General features: G+C 37.4%; 1 protein-coding gene across 3 annotated transcripts in view; it reads right to left on the bottom strand.

The window, feature by feature from the left end:
- The window catches only part of LOC149794367 (uncharacterized), a 396,171-nt gene extending 383,848 nt beyond the window's left edge, over nucleotides 1–12,323 (bottom strand). For all 3 annotated transcript variants that reach the window (XM_089968539.1, XM_089968538.1, XM_089968537.1), the window contains exon 1: nucleotides 12,193–12,323. The gene's annotated coding sequence lies outside the window, so the exon portion shown is untranslated. The remainder of the gene's footprint in view (nucleotides 1–12,192) is intronic.
- Between the last annotated feature and the right edge of the window lie 3,817 nt (nucleotides 12,324–16,140).

The following is a 16,140-nucleotide window of genomic DNA, read 5'->3' on the forward strand; positions in this document are numbered from 1 at the left end:
TGAATAACACAAATTGAATTTTAACAATAGCCCTGCTTCTCAAGAGAACCGTTATCACCAAAGTAAGCACACTTGTATCTTAGGGACAAATTGTTGAAATTGACAATGTTAAGGTTAGTGAAACACAATTTATCTTTTCTTGAATTATGCCCAAATGGTGGTGGTGGGGCATGTATTCATAAGAGATAAGAGAAAGAGTTACACCTGGTGAAGAATGAGAAGGGACTGAGCTTCCCCGAAGATAGGACGTTGGTGGAAGCCGCGTCTCCGCTTAACAATATCGGTGACTCCTACGCAAGCGCGGTTACAGTGAAGGGACCTTACATATTTTTTTTAAATAAATATTCTGTATCAAGACGGATGTTCCCTGGCCATAAGGCGAGACAGGGTTAATCAGTCTGATTAAAATCATATCTCCGCTGTCCTACGTGAAGATCTGACGACGACCCCTTAAGTTTCGTGTTCTGGTGACCTTTGAATTAGCCAGTAGAAATGCAGCTTTAAAAAATCTGAAAGCAGATCAGATCGTTCGGTACACATTCATCTTCTTCATCCACAGTGCTCTGTCTCCCAAAGCTAAAACAGAAGATTTCGTCTGATTGGTTGATCAAATTAGCGAGTATGGTGATAACAGATGTGGTCGCTCTCACATCTTCATGTATAACAGCGGAGATCTGATTTTAATCAGATTGCATGGTTAATAGTCCTGAAGGCATCCAAAAACCGTACGACCGGAGTCACGGAGGGAATGTGTGTCATATGTGTCATAGTGTGAGAAGTGGGAGGGGAGGGAAGGGGACGCTTCTCCTTTAGAGGGATCTATTGGATCATGCCCTGAAAAGAGTAGCAAACCGCCGACATTAGCGCCCAATATAACTATGTGACAAATAAGAAACCTAGTGCTATTTGCGAATGACTGATTATATCCGGCCTACATGAAAGAGAAGCAAACGCTGGACCCATCGGTAATACATGCTTGAAACCCAAATTAAAGAATCAACTAGACGCCAGATTGAGTGTGGTTTTACGGCGCACAAGCACTGTAATCATAGCGTCACAAAAAACGGTTATATGATAAATGATTTATGAATGTAAAGTGGTTCATTATCAACGAGGGATGCAAAAGACAACAAAACTTGGATATGGTGAGGATAATACATGGAGAGGATCCCTATTCGCAGGGAATATAATTAGTTTGTGTGCTGTAGAGTGTAATTGGATAATAAAATATACTGAGGTGATTGACGGGACACGTGTCGGTTAAAAAACTTCAAAGGCAATAGGCTGCATACAAGCTATATTTTAGAATAAATTTTAACTTGCTACAAAAAATTTACAATACAAGACACTTTTGCTGCATCCAAAAGCTCCTTCATGTTCTGAACATTGTAGTAACGAGTGCATGTAAGTTGGAGCTAGAAACGATCTATCATTAAGTGCTTCACGGTGACGTATTCATTGCAAAAAAAAAAAACGCAGTCAGTTGGATCTTCACCTTTAAGTATATAAGAATGGGTTATTATAATTATGACAAATTCCAATTCGTGCAATGATTACCTCGTCCTTACGGATGTTTCATTAGAAAGACGTCAATTTGCCTAAAGAAGGTTTGATCACATGGGGCTTGATATTGACAGCATCATTCCATGACGCCTGCCTCTTACTAAATGAGGGCCTTTTTAATGCCAGGTTTATAATCAGCGTATGGTATTTTAGAGATAGGTCTATTTTAGCAGCGGGGTCTGCTTTTTCATGGCTGGGAAACCAAACGTATGCTATTTTGCGAGTGGTACACTGCTGGATATATTTGATGAGAATATTGGCATTACTGGGTTTTCCGGTTCCTATTGTGTAGTGATTGAAATACTGATAGCAAATCGGAGAAGATGATAAAGCTTAAAATATAGTTTGGGTTTCGATATATTTCGAGGCAGCTTCTATTTTCTTGATTTCTGCTGAAACAATCGTTGCACAAGCAGTCTTTTCACCATCCTTTGTGCCGTAAGTATAAGTTCTTGTCTATGTATTCAAATTGTAGAGAAGTTACTTATACGAATGGAAGGATTTGTGTTCTAATTTTTCATTCACGCAGACTACAGCCTACTTTGGAATGTTTTATAAACCAAGGAGGTGCTATAGAAACAAATGACCTTGTGGAGGTTTTGAAGGTCAATAAATTTGTCAAGCCTGGAAGATATTCTAATGTCTAATTTAGAATGAGATTTGTTTTCTTTCCCTTTAAAGTTCTTTAGTTGGGTTGGGAAACAAATACAAAGCAGGGGTTAAAAGGCTGGCTTTTAATGTTAGGGTCATATTGTGAAGATAACGACACTGTGCGATGTGATACAGGTGCCTCATTAGCTTCAGCCAAACGGCTTTCACCTGAGGATGACCTAAAAGCTCCAGAATTGAGTTATATTGCTTGATGGTAAGTTTTACTTAGGATCTATAAATATGACTTTCTGCCTGAACCATAAAGAATGCAGTTATATTTCCGTTTTTATCTAATAAACGATTCTATATAAGTTACGAACCACTTTTCAATCAGCACACCAGTCAGTGTACGCTACTACTTTAAGTAAATCAAGGTTTATCAAAGACACCGAGTTTTCAATTTCTTAATGTGTAGAATGAAGGTGAGTTTTCTGCCGAAGACAATACCTTAAATCTTTATTTCCTGAACAACCGGTAAAGGTGTTCCATGCAACGTGAGTTTAGGATCACCATGTTGTCTTCGTAGCTGACAGAAATGCATACAGTTTATGATTTTGAGAATTTAATACATTTGGCAGTTGCCCAATCTTGAATCTGTCTGAATATGTCTGGATTAATAACATATTAGGTAATCATCAACATATAGGGAACAATTCAGACCAGGAGCCAAACATTTGGTGATGTTATCAATTTTGATATTAAAAGCGTAACAGACAAAATACTAACCCTAGACACACAAATCTCTTGCTCATAAATATATGAAAGGGCGGAGACTACTTGTATTTTTAATTCCCAACCCGAATGAAAGTTGATATAAAAGACGGCCTTTTAGACCCAGTTTGTGAAGACACTCATTCTTCCGTACTTCTATTGTATCAAGGGCATTTCAAAGTCAAAGAATAGCTAATAAATGTTCTTCCTTGATCAAAACAGCGCGAATGAATGTTTTAAGTTTAACAAGGTGTATGCTTTTAATGTGGCTATATCGGAAGCCAATTAGGAAAGGAGTTTTAAATTGTTGGTCTCCAAGAACCAAACAAGCATTGCGTTGACCATTGCTTCCATGGTCTTAACACACACAGCTCGTCAAAGCAATGGGACAATAGTTGTTAGGATCTGTGCCATCCTTTTCTGGTTAGGAAATAGGTATTACCGTGGACTCTCTCCAAGTTTTGGGTACATTACCAGTGATCAATAAGTCATTGAAACTTTACTAAATAAGCGATTAGTTAGTGTTCCGGTAGGTGTTTCAAATGGTAATGTATATCGTCAAGCCTGGTTCAATGTATCCATAAGTTCCAACAGTGAAAACGGTTATTATAACTTTCTGAATTATTTGATGTAAATTTTAAATTTACCTTCTCTTGGTGACGTCGAAAATCTTTTGAGTAATTAAATGGTGATGCAAAACTTTCAACAAATATATCTGCTATCCCGTATTTGGAATTGAAGTTTTTATTTTTCATTAAGTTGTCGGAAAGAGTTCTTATTTCCCTTACCATTTATTTTGCGGACCGTGTCCCATTCTTTCTTTATGGAGAAACGAGAGTTTTTAAAAAATTTAGCTTTTCCATGACGTTATCTATCATTCTTTAACTGTAATTTTCGGGTGTCGGACAATTGTTACATTTTCTCAGTTCTTCTCGGCTTTTACTTATGGGTTCTTCACATCTTCAGTGAACCATGATATTTTGGTTCTTTTAGAGTTAGATGAGACATAGGAATTGATTCTTCTGCACTCTCAGGTAAAATATATATAAAACGTTGAACATGATCATTGACGTTTATAAAGCTATGTCTGGAAAGTGATTCAAACTAAACCCTGTCGGCCGTCTTAAATTTCCGGTGTGACGTTGCTCATCGATGGTCAAATCAATGGGGTTCTTTTAAGAGAGATTGGGACATGATCGCTGATATAAAAGTCGTCAGCGATCTTCCGGTCATAATCCAAAAGAAAAGAAGGCGAATAAATTGTCATATAGATACGCATTTATGTACCTGTCCTGGATGTAAATAGGTCTGCGATATGACGTGATATAGACACAAATCATGTCTGGAAATAGAATCATCTACCATTTTGCCTCTGCCATTTATGCACTTTGATACCATATGTGCTGTGAGGATTGAAATCTCATTCATTTGGGTGTTGGTAGTATATAAATGGAACAAAATGTAATCACTCGACGACAAGTGACGCTTACAGCAATGGCTGGTGCATTTGTCTTTGAGAGAATGGTACTATGAGGTGATTATTGTTTACAACAACAGAAGCTCTTCCCGAGATTTGTCAATGTTAAGAGAGTAGCCGTTGAATAGAACTAATTCTTAAGTATGATGTTATCCGTACATTTTTATAAGGTTTCTTGCAGAGGCAGCACAGCAGGATCATGTTTAAAAGCCGAAGAACATCATTGTAGTTGGTTTTAAGTCCTCGACGATTCCATTGTATGATGATGTTCTTAATTATCAATTAAAAGTAGAGATGGTGTAGTAATTAACTTAGACCATTTGGTGTGTGTGTGTGTGTGTGTGTGTGTGTGTGTGGAAACAACCATATATGCTGAATTTCAAAAGAGAGTACAGTGATACACTTATTACGTCTAGGTCTGAAGCCGTCCTTTGGACACAGAGCAGTTTCTTCTACTATCATATCATCAAATTCGCCAAACCTATTATGCAGGTTTATAGGGTCATCAGATCCCTTGTGCTGCAGTAGTTAGGTTTGTGTTTGGCTTTTGGTGATTTTGTTGTTGTGGTATTATAGAATGTTGTCTGTGTGTAGGATGACTTGTTTTCGGGACTATAATGAAGGATATTTGATGGTGCTGCTTCATCTGATAGGCTTTTTGGGGGTCAGTGCATAATTTGTTATCTTCGTACTGGTCATGACTATATTTGGGAAAAATGGGCAATGTAGGGATTTTATAGATTCTACCATCTTTCTGGACACCGACAATGTGATATTTTTGGTATATTTTACCCTCTGAATTCCTTCTCCTCAGCCCTTCGAGTTAGCGCGATGATCTTTTCCACGGTTTTCAGAGTGTCTTTACAGTCAGGTTCTCCATGTAAAGAGTTACCGCATCGGTCACATACAGGGATTTTGGATAATCTGTATTCGTGTTGACTGTACTTCTGACATTCGAAACATCGAAATGGATTTGGGATGTATATTTCTACCTTGACATGCAAGAGTCCAGCTTTTACTTCACTGGGTGTATTGAAGGTAAGTATGATAGTGTTGGTGTTCTGTAAATGTCCGCCAGGTTTAATATAGATTCGACGGATTGCAATGACACTTTGACTCTTCATGCCTTCAGTGATTTCTGTGTCGCTGACTTACGCCAAGTCACGGCAGCGAATCACGCCCTTGGATGAATCTTTGGATGCCTTTTTTGATTTGGATGACCACGAAACGTGGAAATGAATCCACGCAAATGGCACAACATCTGAAACAGACAACGGATTTTGTTCTTTGCAGCAGATTTTATGTTTGATTTTCGATTATGCTTTCTTGTTTATCCATTACCCGTGGTCACCGATCCATCACGGAGCGCAATAAGAGGACACTTCTCATGTGCTAGGGATCCACATACTGGATACTCGGCAAGTATATAAACCATCTTGATCCGTTTAGCCAACGTCTTCAAGGAAGTCTTCTGAGGCGGGGAAGAAGTGCGGAAACATTGGTGTAAATGATGGTATCAAAAGAGATACTGGGAGGAGTCAACACTGGTCACAACCCATAACCAACAGTTTGCCTCTACTCAGTCACTTCTTACGACATGCAGCGAGTATGCATCGGGTCCATTCTACAACTCCGAAACCGCAAAGGGTTACTAGAGAAAGGATCTGATTATAATCCGATCTAGAGCGTTCACGTAATTGGAACTCTGAAGGGTATGGAAACTGGAGAGCACCGTGTTAACGCGACAGGAACTCCTCTCACAAGTCTCGTAATTCTATTCGGTTGTAAGACACAATATTATAGCGAAATTACCGAGGTTTAATGCCAATATTGATGAAATAAGTCTTCTTATTAAAGAAACTGACCAAACAACTGTCTGTTTTCAGGAGACCATTTTAAAAGAAAACGATAGAGCTCATCTAAAACATTTCGTAACTTAAAACAACTTTTCAGGAAATAGTGACATTGCCGCTTAAGGAATGTCCATAATAATGTATACCATAACTCCTCAATGCCATATTGATCTTAGGAATACATTTCAAACTATGGTCGCTGAATCTCTTACCTTTTGATCACTACGTTTCCCTAAAACTCTTCAATTAATCAGTCTGATTTTACCATCTGTAGTGAAAAGCAACACGTTTAAATCTGCTTTACTTTTTTAACGGCCACAATACATTTTGAGGCTGCAAAATGTTCGATGAGAGACGAAACAAAATAAAAGACTTTGTTTCAAAATAAAATCGTTACCTTTTTAATAATAAGTTGAATGTCTATCTACATCACGCTACAGTATTATATTCGTTCCAGGATCTGACCATCTGCGATCCATTTACTGGATTTCTCTCTGGAATTTATTCACGACCTCTGAGGAAATCACTATTTCCAATATACTAAAGAAGTAATACTCCTAACCCTCCCGGGTGCGGTCAGAATTGAAAATTGAACAAAACAGATTAGGAAACTTTTCAGTTCCTCTGCGAATCAAGGTTCGAAAACTTGGATCAGATAGCGTTATTTACTAATATATTCCGTGATGTTACTGGAAATACAATGCCAAAACAATTTCAGCGATTCTGAAAGGCTGAATAAATAATGGTCTGGAAGGAGTTTGCAGTGGCCCCATCAAGGAACGGTAAGGAGCACTTACATATTTCAATTCTAGTCCGATAACTGAAAATCTGAATTGAGACCTTATGTACCATGCTACAAACCATATCATGAGAGAGAGAGAGAGAGAGAGAGAGAGAGAGTATAGTACAGAAAATCAACGGCAAAAATAACGAGCTGTTTCACACACTTATCAAAATCGGATAAATTGCTCACTTTCCTGCCAAACATTTTAAACAAACTGGCAAAATCATTTACCAAAACTTCTTCACCAAAGAACTATTCTGAACACTTCTGCAGCATTAAATACCTCAAAGAAAAGGTTCCTCTAACTGTTAAGTCTGCTAACGATGAAGATGAAAATAAACCCTTCACTTCCAGAGAACGTCAAGACCATCACGATGGAGCACATGATACTTCAGCAGGTAAGATGACGTCCACTACCAATTTTGAACTACTTACCTGACACATTTCTCAATACACTACCAACTTCTGAACTACTTACCTGGTACAGTTTTAATACACTACAAAACAAAAAATAAAATTTAGGAAATTGGCAATTCTCGCCGTCATTGTGACAAGCCAACGTAATAGCAATACCTAACCTGGAACGTTTAAATCGATGCCGTTGGTTTAGCAACTTTTGACATTTTTCTTTAAGGATTATATATTTTGTGCCCTTTTATTTTCTATCGTATGTTTCTTTCAAAGCACTTTAGCATTTTATGTTTTATCCCTTGTCTTTAAGGCATATAATACTTGGAAGCCTTTTATTTTCCTAAGGGTTTGCAAACTTCAAAATTATATTAGATTTGCTTAATCGTTTAACCGGTACTGTAAAGCCAGGGTTGTGCTAACGTCCATATAAACCCTATTTACACATGGGCAATTTTTATATCTTTCTTCCTGAAAAAAATACATTTTTGGTAATTTAGTGCGAGGCTAATGGAATAAAGTGGAGTGCCCATTGAGACATCACGGTAGTTAACCCGTACTGATCTGATGGTGGGATTCGAACCATATCCTTTCTTGTCGTGTGTACAGCATGTTACCACCGAACAGCCGTGGCTAGAAACATTTTCTTCACTGCATGTCATGTTAAAATAAAAAATAAAATGAAAACAAACAAAATAAATTTCTTTGCATACTAGAAGTGAGTGACGACATATTATATGCTGATGTGGTGTCAATAGTAATTTCTTCAAGTTCTGAAGAGATGAGTGGTCAGTGTTGTGGATGCTAAATGACCGTGCAATATAACAGCATAAACCAATCTCCTATAAATATAACTATAACGGCATAAACCAATCTCCTATAACCATAACTATAATGGCATAAAGCTATCTCCCATAACCATGAAATGTAACGCATAGACCTATCTCACATACGTATGAAATATAACAGCATAAACCTAACTCCCATAAACATGAAATATAACGCATAGACCTATCTCCCATACCTATGAAAATATAACGCCATACTAGAATTGAGTGACGACAGATTATGTGCTGATGTGGTGTCCAAAGTAATTTCTTCAAGTTCTGAAGAGATGAGTGACCAGTGTTGTGGATGCTAAATGACCGTGCACTATAACGGCATAAACCAATCTCCCATAATCATAACTACAACGGCATAAAGCTATCTCCCATAACCATGAAATGTAACGCATAGACCTATCTCCCATACCGATGAAATATAACGGCATAAAGCTATCTCCCATAACCATGAAATATAACAGCATAAACCAATCTCCCATAACCATGAAATATAACGGCATAAAGTTATATCCCATAACCATGAAATATAACAGCATAAACCAATCTCCCATAACCATGGTATATAATGCATAGACCTATCTCCCATACCTATCAAATATAACGGCATAAACCTATCTCCCATAACCATGAAATATAACGCATAGACCTATCTCCCATACCTATGAAAATATAACGGCATAAAGCTATTTCTCATGACCATGAAATATCCCGGCATAAAGCTATTTCCCATAACCATGAAATATCCCGGTATAGACCTATATCCCATAACTATGAGATATAAAGCATAGAACTATCTCCCATAACCATGAAATACAACGGCATAAACCTATATCCATTAGTCATGAACACAGAACTTGTTCTACTAGGTCCACCTCCTAAAATCATAGGTTTTAGGAAATTAATTCCTATTCTGCGTTTTCGTTCGTTCTTTCTTTTTTTGGTGAAATATATTTATTTCTTCCCTTCTAAGTATTTTTCTTTCTTTCCTTTTTAATATCTTTCCCTCTTCTCTTTTTAGTATATTTCTTTCTATGATTCTTTAACGAACAATATCCCAACAGTTACTAAATGGTCCATTCAAAGATAATGGAACAGTATTTGTCAGAATGATAAACATGCAATCTTTGATGGATTGAATTTTACAAAACCAAATCACGAAAATGCTCAGTGTCAAATGCTAATAGAGCATGGGGCACGTGCGGGTACAATATGAACACATGAATTCTTTCTTCAATAGATCAAACGCCCCTGGTCGAGTGGCCTATATTTTTATTTTCAGTTCGTGGGCTCTTTATCCGGAAGCTTGTCGGTTCGTTTCCAAAGTGAGGTGAATCCTTTATCAAAGCATTATTGAATCATATACTTCTGAGATCAACAACAGCAATAAAAAGAACATCACGAGGTAAAAAGCAAACTGTTACTCAAGTACAGACCACTGTCTGAAGACAGGGTTATATTTCACGTGGACGATTCTAATTTGAAAGTGTACATTTTGGACGGTTTTTAAATACTCGTTCATATTTTATTTACCCGATTATAAATACCCATATTCACCCCACTGACAGATCAGCCAATTACCGTATATTCTCTCTTATAAGTTGGGTTCCACAGCAAACGGCACAGACGCAGATCTGTAATCGGATAATGCGATAGAAATCTGGGTCTATTGCACTAATCAGTAGAACAAAACAATATGGACCCTGATCTGCTGACGCATTATGCTACAGTAGAGAATAGGTTGTTTGCAGTTAGACACATCTTCGCTAGCCAAGGTTCCGATATGTTAACCCCATCTACACCTTGGCGGCTCGAGCAGACATTTCTGTGCTTCGGGTCTATGAATATCATTGGAAGCGGCTGCAAGCCATCGCATACAATCAAAATTAAGTTGTTCAAATTTGAACACTGTTCCGATATGATCGAGACAAGGGGAGCACACAACTTGAATAGGCTCCTAAATAAGCAATTTTCCACTGCCGGTCCGTGTTTTGTATAATAAGCAATTTTCCACTGCCGATCTGTGTTTGTATAAATACCTTTCACTCGAATACACCTGTAATGGCTTCTTTCTGGCACGTAATCATACTTTTGATGTTAAATTTACCAAGTATCCTTTTGAAGTCATTTGCCTCCATCATTTTCGGCTGATGTACAATGCACCGCTGTTACACGCTGTTGGTTAGTTGGCGTTACTTGCTAAGGGAGGCAACTCGTGAAATCCAATAATGTCGCTTGGACAAAGCACTAAAATATCTGCTCGATCCGCCAAGGTGTAGATACTAACATATCGGAAGCTTGGCTAGCGAAGATGAGTTACAAACGGTTTTTAGATTTTTTTAGTATGCGACTCAGGTGTTAACGTTAGGACTGAAAAACTATGCACATCTGAATGCACATTTTAAACTCTTCTGCTTAACCTTTGACCTCACAATTAAATTCTAGTCGATAAAACGTTTGGTGGGTTATTGCCATTCATATGATGCACAATCACATGAACGACAGCCAGCTACCTGATATCCCATGACTTAACGATAAAACATTCTTGTTTGTTTGCTTTCAACGTGTCATAGCGACAAGGAGGATTATTATATTGAATCCGATTTTAATGTCTGTATATCGAATCAGACTTCCTTCATCCTATAGCCAACAACCCGAACTAATTTTAGTATCTTTATTTACTGACTGTATACAGGATAATCTATTATGAATTCGCTCAAAGTTATTATGATTGCATGATGTCACTGGCAGTCACGCGACATGAGTAAGAACGGATCTCATAACATCTTCCATGCGTAATAAAGCACACTTTATAAGACCAATTCGATTTAATTAAATTCAATTTCTAAGCATAAAATAAAACGACAGGAAAGGTAATCAAAGCATTATCTTCACATACATACATACATACACACACACGCACGCACGCACGCACACACACACGCACGCACGCACGCACACACACACACACGCACGCACGCACGCACGCACACACACATACATGCATGCATGCATACATACATACATACATGCATACATACATACATACATACATACATACATACATACATACATACATATGTGAGTATTCACGATAAATATAAATTTACATTTTCACAGCTACTTAATTTGTTGATATAGCAGTGAGGGTTTGAGGTTACGAATTCAACAAAGTTTCTCTCATTTTGTTGAAAAATGTAGGGAAACATATCGTATTAATATTCTACCCATTCTAATACTATAAATACTAGTACTTAATAGTCATTATTTGTACTGAATGATGGTACCATATCAGCTACTTTCATTCAAGGTTTGTGTATAGGGCAGATGAGAGCAATTAACGTAGAAATGTAGTTAATCTTCTGTATCCAATTTACTCAGCTGGCAAATCCGTTCCTGCTACGGAATGTTCTTGTGTCTACCAAGTTCAATGTTTTATTTATACGAATTAATCCTAAGCTTAACCAAACTGACAACTTCTTGTCTTGGATTTTCGTTACCAAAGACACATTTTTCTAATGAATATTCATTTTTCAGTTTTCTGCAAGTCTCAAGATTCATTACTGTCATCAAAAGATTACTTTTCCACAATTCTTAATAGGACTGTTTGACCTTTGCAGTAATGGTAAATGTTTGTTCAGTTTATGAACACTATATTTGGAATTTCCCATACATGACTAAACCCATTTGCATATTTAAAAAAAGCATGTTAAAATTAAATCCAGATTCTTCAGATACGCATCACATTGCACGAACTACATTTAATATCATTCATTTGTATAAATGACAGACGTGGTTGGGACAAACAAAAACCGGTCTCATTATAGAAAATCTTAATTTTCTGTACAGAGAGAACAAACTGCAGTATAAACCTGATTTAAACAGAAAGTGCAAAGAGAAACTTACCGAGCGAGACTGTCGGATCTCCCATATTGTAGATATAACGAAGTACCAGACTTGCTGTGTTATCACCGGAGTGATTGAGAGGTGAGTCACAGGTGCTCTTCGTATGTCATGTAGTTTTGTTACAACACAAACGTGCATGTCTTACTCATTAAACGTGGGGCTATGGGGCTCTTTACGAACGGGAAATTGCTCGTTCGGAATTGGTGTTTTGGTTTGGTGTTTTTCGGCACAGCAACGCAAGTAGATTATTTGGACCTGAGGCAATTTAAGTAAAGTGTATTACCCATAGATGCACCACATTATCAGGCCTTGGCTGATCCAACAGTAGGATTCGAACCCGCACATATTTGGCGAACAGTCTGGCAGTCTAACTATTGAGTCCGTAGAACTTTATGGAAACTGTTCGAACATTAAAACTTTAAGCAGCTGTTTATCCCTTCACATCTAATAAATTGTAGTGTTATTTAATACTAACTGTCCGTTCGTGCGTGTCCGACTGATGGTGTGCAACTTCTGCTGCACCGTTAGAGGTCAAGAGCTCTGCCAAAGGATATGGTTGTTGTCTGTTGGGAAATTGAATGAACCTTTTAGAAATGAATACGTTAGTAAGAGCGTTGAGAATGAAGCCACCCTTATATGATATGCCGCATTCCTCTACGTTAACATTTTATAGTGATGTTGACGAGCTCATTTTTCCTCCTCTTAGAACAGCGTGAATAAGAGCGCGCTTCCGTGATCTTACGTTGGCCTGTTTCCCTGTGAAGGTAGTTACACATATATTTACACATGTACAATTCAATGAAGCAATACAGGTAAACAATAATTGCTGCCAGAAAACAAATCGGAATGCTCAAATAAAACTGATCAGCGCCAGCATAAGCGTTCCTGGATTCTACTGAATAAAACGTGATCCCAAAGGAATGTTGGGATTCACTTTCTTTTTAAAAATTCAACCCTACGCAAACGACGCGCAACACTGAATTGATACCTTAGTCTTTATGACCCTCTTTTTTACGTACTTTCATGGCAATTGGTATATTTTGGCATCTCAGAAAAGGTAACTCATAGCGAAATAAGGTCAGTTTTACCCAAGCTTCACGCTGATTGACTTTCGATATTTAGCGATCAAGTTGTTTTACCCTCAATGTATTGGACTAGCATTTTACCGACACTAATGCAGATTTGTACATCGATGCATTTGAACTAGAGTTAATCAACATCCCAACACTAGGTCAATGAGATCATATACTCACGCATGAATAACCTTTAATTTGTTGCTACCTGTTTGTTGCACCCTCAATATGTCTAAAATCTTTTCATGAAAATTGCAATGTGGATGCATACTGTTGTTGGTAATCCCACAGAACCAATACTAGGTCATTGTGACTTAATTTTCATGCTTGAGTAAATCTTATGTTTCAGGTACCTATCTGGAACACACTCGATATATTTGACCTTCATTATCGACACGTGAAACTTGGAATTTGGATACATCTCAAGAACTGTAAATGAACCACATCGAAACCAGATCACTTTGACCTAATTCTCACTCGTGAATGACTTTTATGTTTTCAGGTATCTTACTTAATAGTATAGACCTTATTTCGTCTGCGCTTTTGCAAATTATTATATAAATGCATGAATGAGGGTATCACAGCCAAACCGATCAGTGATCACTGCTACTTAATTTTCAGGCTTGAGTGATTCTGGTCATTTCTTTTATACCGGTCTGCTCCATTTGGTGAAAGGATTTGTGCTTACGAGTAAACACATTGTTTATTTGTTTGTGCGCGCGCGCGCGTGTGTGCGTGCATGTGTGTGTGTGTGTGTGTTGTGTATCATGGTTTTGTTGTCCTCTATCATTCACTTCGCACCTGAATTTAAAGGAGAAGACCAGGCTTATTTGCAGTAACACTGCGATGACAGTTTTGAAAAATAAAATGTATGATGAAGACGAATATATTAAAAGAATTATGAACAAAACCAAAGTCAGTGAAGAAAATCAGCAGACATATTGGTTCAAATCACAGTTTAAAAGAAAAAGAAGGTATCACTAAACTAACTGAGCAAATTAGTGGTTTTTGAATTCTTTAGTTTGTGATGTTTGGTTTGTGGTTTTATGATACATCGGCACAACTAGATCATCTAACGCTGGTGCCATTTAAGTAAAGCGCCTGGCCAAAGGCACACAAAATAGCAGACTGTGGATGCTCCAGGGATTCGAACTAGCATCATTTCGGTCTCCAGCCAGGTACGGTAACACCTGATCCACCGCTGCTTCTTACTGTCCTTCAGAAAAAGGTTTTAATTTATTTTCTGATTTTTCTTGGAGATTTGTTAATCAGAGAAGAATGTTATTTGTAATCAATAACAGCAAAAACATTCTCTAAACTGCCATCATTTTTCCAGCCCGATCATTTTTACTAAGGCATAATGGTTGCCGGATTTCATGCAAAAAAAACCCTTACGTCTCAAATCGAATAGCTTGACATCGTGCAACTATTACTTACCTCCTAACTGAAAAGTTTGAGAAGGAATGTGCTTCAGTGAATACGGGGAATTTTACTTTTTACAAAAACACCTTTGTTTTGTAAAGAATTATAATTATTTTCATTCAGTCAAGATATATAGCAGATTGACCAACGTAGTCAACACTACAAACACACTGAAGACGTCAAGTGTTTAGAACTATTTTGCCAGACACGCAATCGCTCTGTCTCTGTCTCTCTTTCTATCTATCTATCTATCTATCTATCTATCTATCTATCTATCTGTGTGTGTGTGAGAGAAAGAAAGAGAATAAATAATATATTTGTGGAACGCGAGTGAGCAAATGTTCATAACATCGACTCAAGTCACAATTATTACTTCCGGTCAGAACTCACGAATGTAGTCTCAATCTTGTTTAGAGTATGTTTCCGCTCTTTTGAGTGGTGGTTATCCCCCTTGGCTTTGATTTAGGTGTTATTTGCATTGGTTAAAAGAAAATGGGTTGTTCTTTAGACTCATGTGATTTGTCTGTGTGGACTATATCGATAGTCACATGACGTAATCATCCTCTGCACACATACATAATCCACTTAACGTATTACAGGAAATGACTGGTGATCTTTGAAGGTATTTTTAGATTAAAATACAATTTATTACATATTGACATACTGAAAAATCAGCATTGTCAAGCAATGAAAGTACTATATGGGAAAAGTAATTGTGAGTCTTGTTTGTGCCGATGGTGCTGAGTGTTATTAAATCGTAACCATAATTCAAGATCTATATCGAGCTTAACTTCAAGGCTTTTGTGTTGGGTGATTATAACAAACACGCGTGGTTCTGTGGGTTCCAGAAAGGTCACTTGCAATAAACATTTCGGTCGTTTTATTCAAATGCAGTTAGTTTTATAAAATACAGCAAAACCTATGCTGACTTTTGGAGATGTTTTATAAAACACACAAATCCCTATGCTGATGTTTGGATATATTTTATAAAATACAGCAAGCACTCTGCTGACTTGGATATGTTTTATCAAACATACAGCAAGCCCTATGCTGACTTTTGGATGTTTTATCAAACATACAGTAAGCCCTATGCTGACTTTTGGATATGTTTTATTAAACATACAGTAAGCCCTATGCTGACCTTTGGATATGTTTCATAAAACCCTAGTCTGAGTTTGCGATATGTTTGATACATTTCAGTAAGCCCTATGCTGACGTTTGGAAATGTTTGATAAAATGCAGCATACCCTAGGCTGACTTTTGGTTATGCTTGATAAAATACCGCAAACTCTATGCTGACTTATGGATATTATTTATAAAATGCAGCATAGCCTAGGCTGACTTTTGGTTATGCTTGATAAAATACTGCAAACTCTATGCTGACTTTTGGATATGCTTGATAAAATACATCAAGCCCTATCCTGACGTTTGGATATGTGTGACAAAATACAGC

This window comes from Sinohyriopsis cumingii, chromosome 8, assembly GCF_028554795.1.
Source record: "Sinohyriopsis cumingii isolate HCF-2022 chromosome 8, ASM2855479v2, whole genome shotgun sequence".
Lineage (NCBI taxonomy): Eukaryota > Metazoa > Mollusca > Bivalvia > Unionida > Unionidae > Sinohyriopsis > Sinohyriopsis cumingii.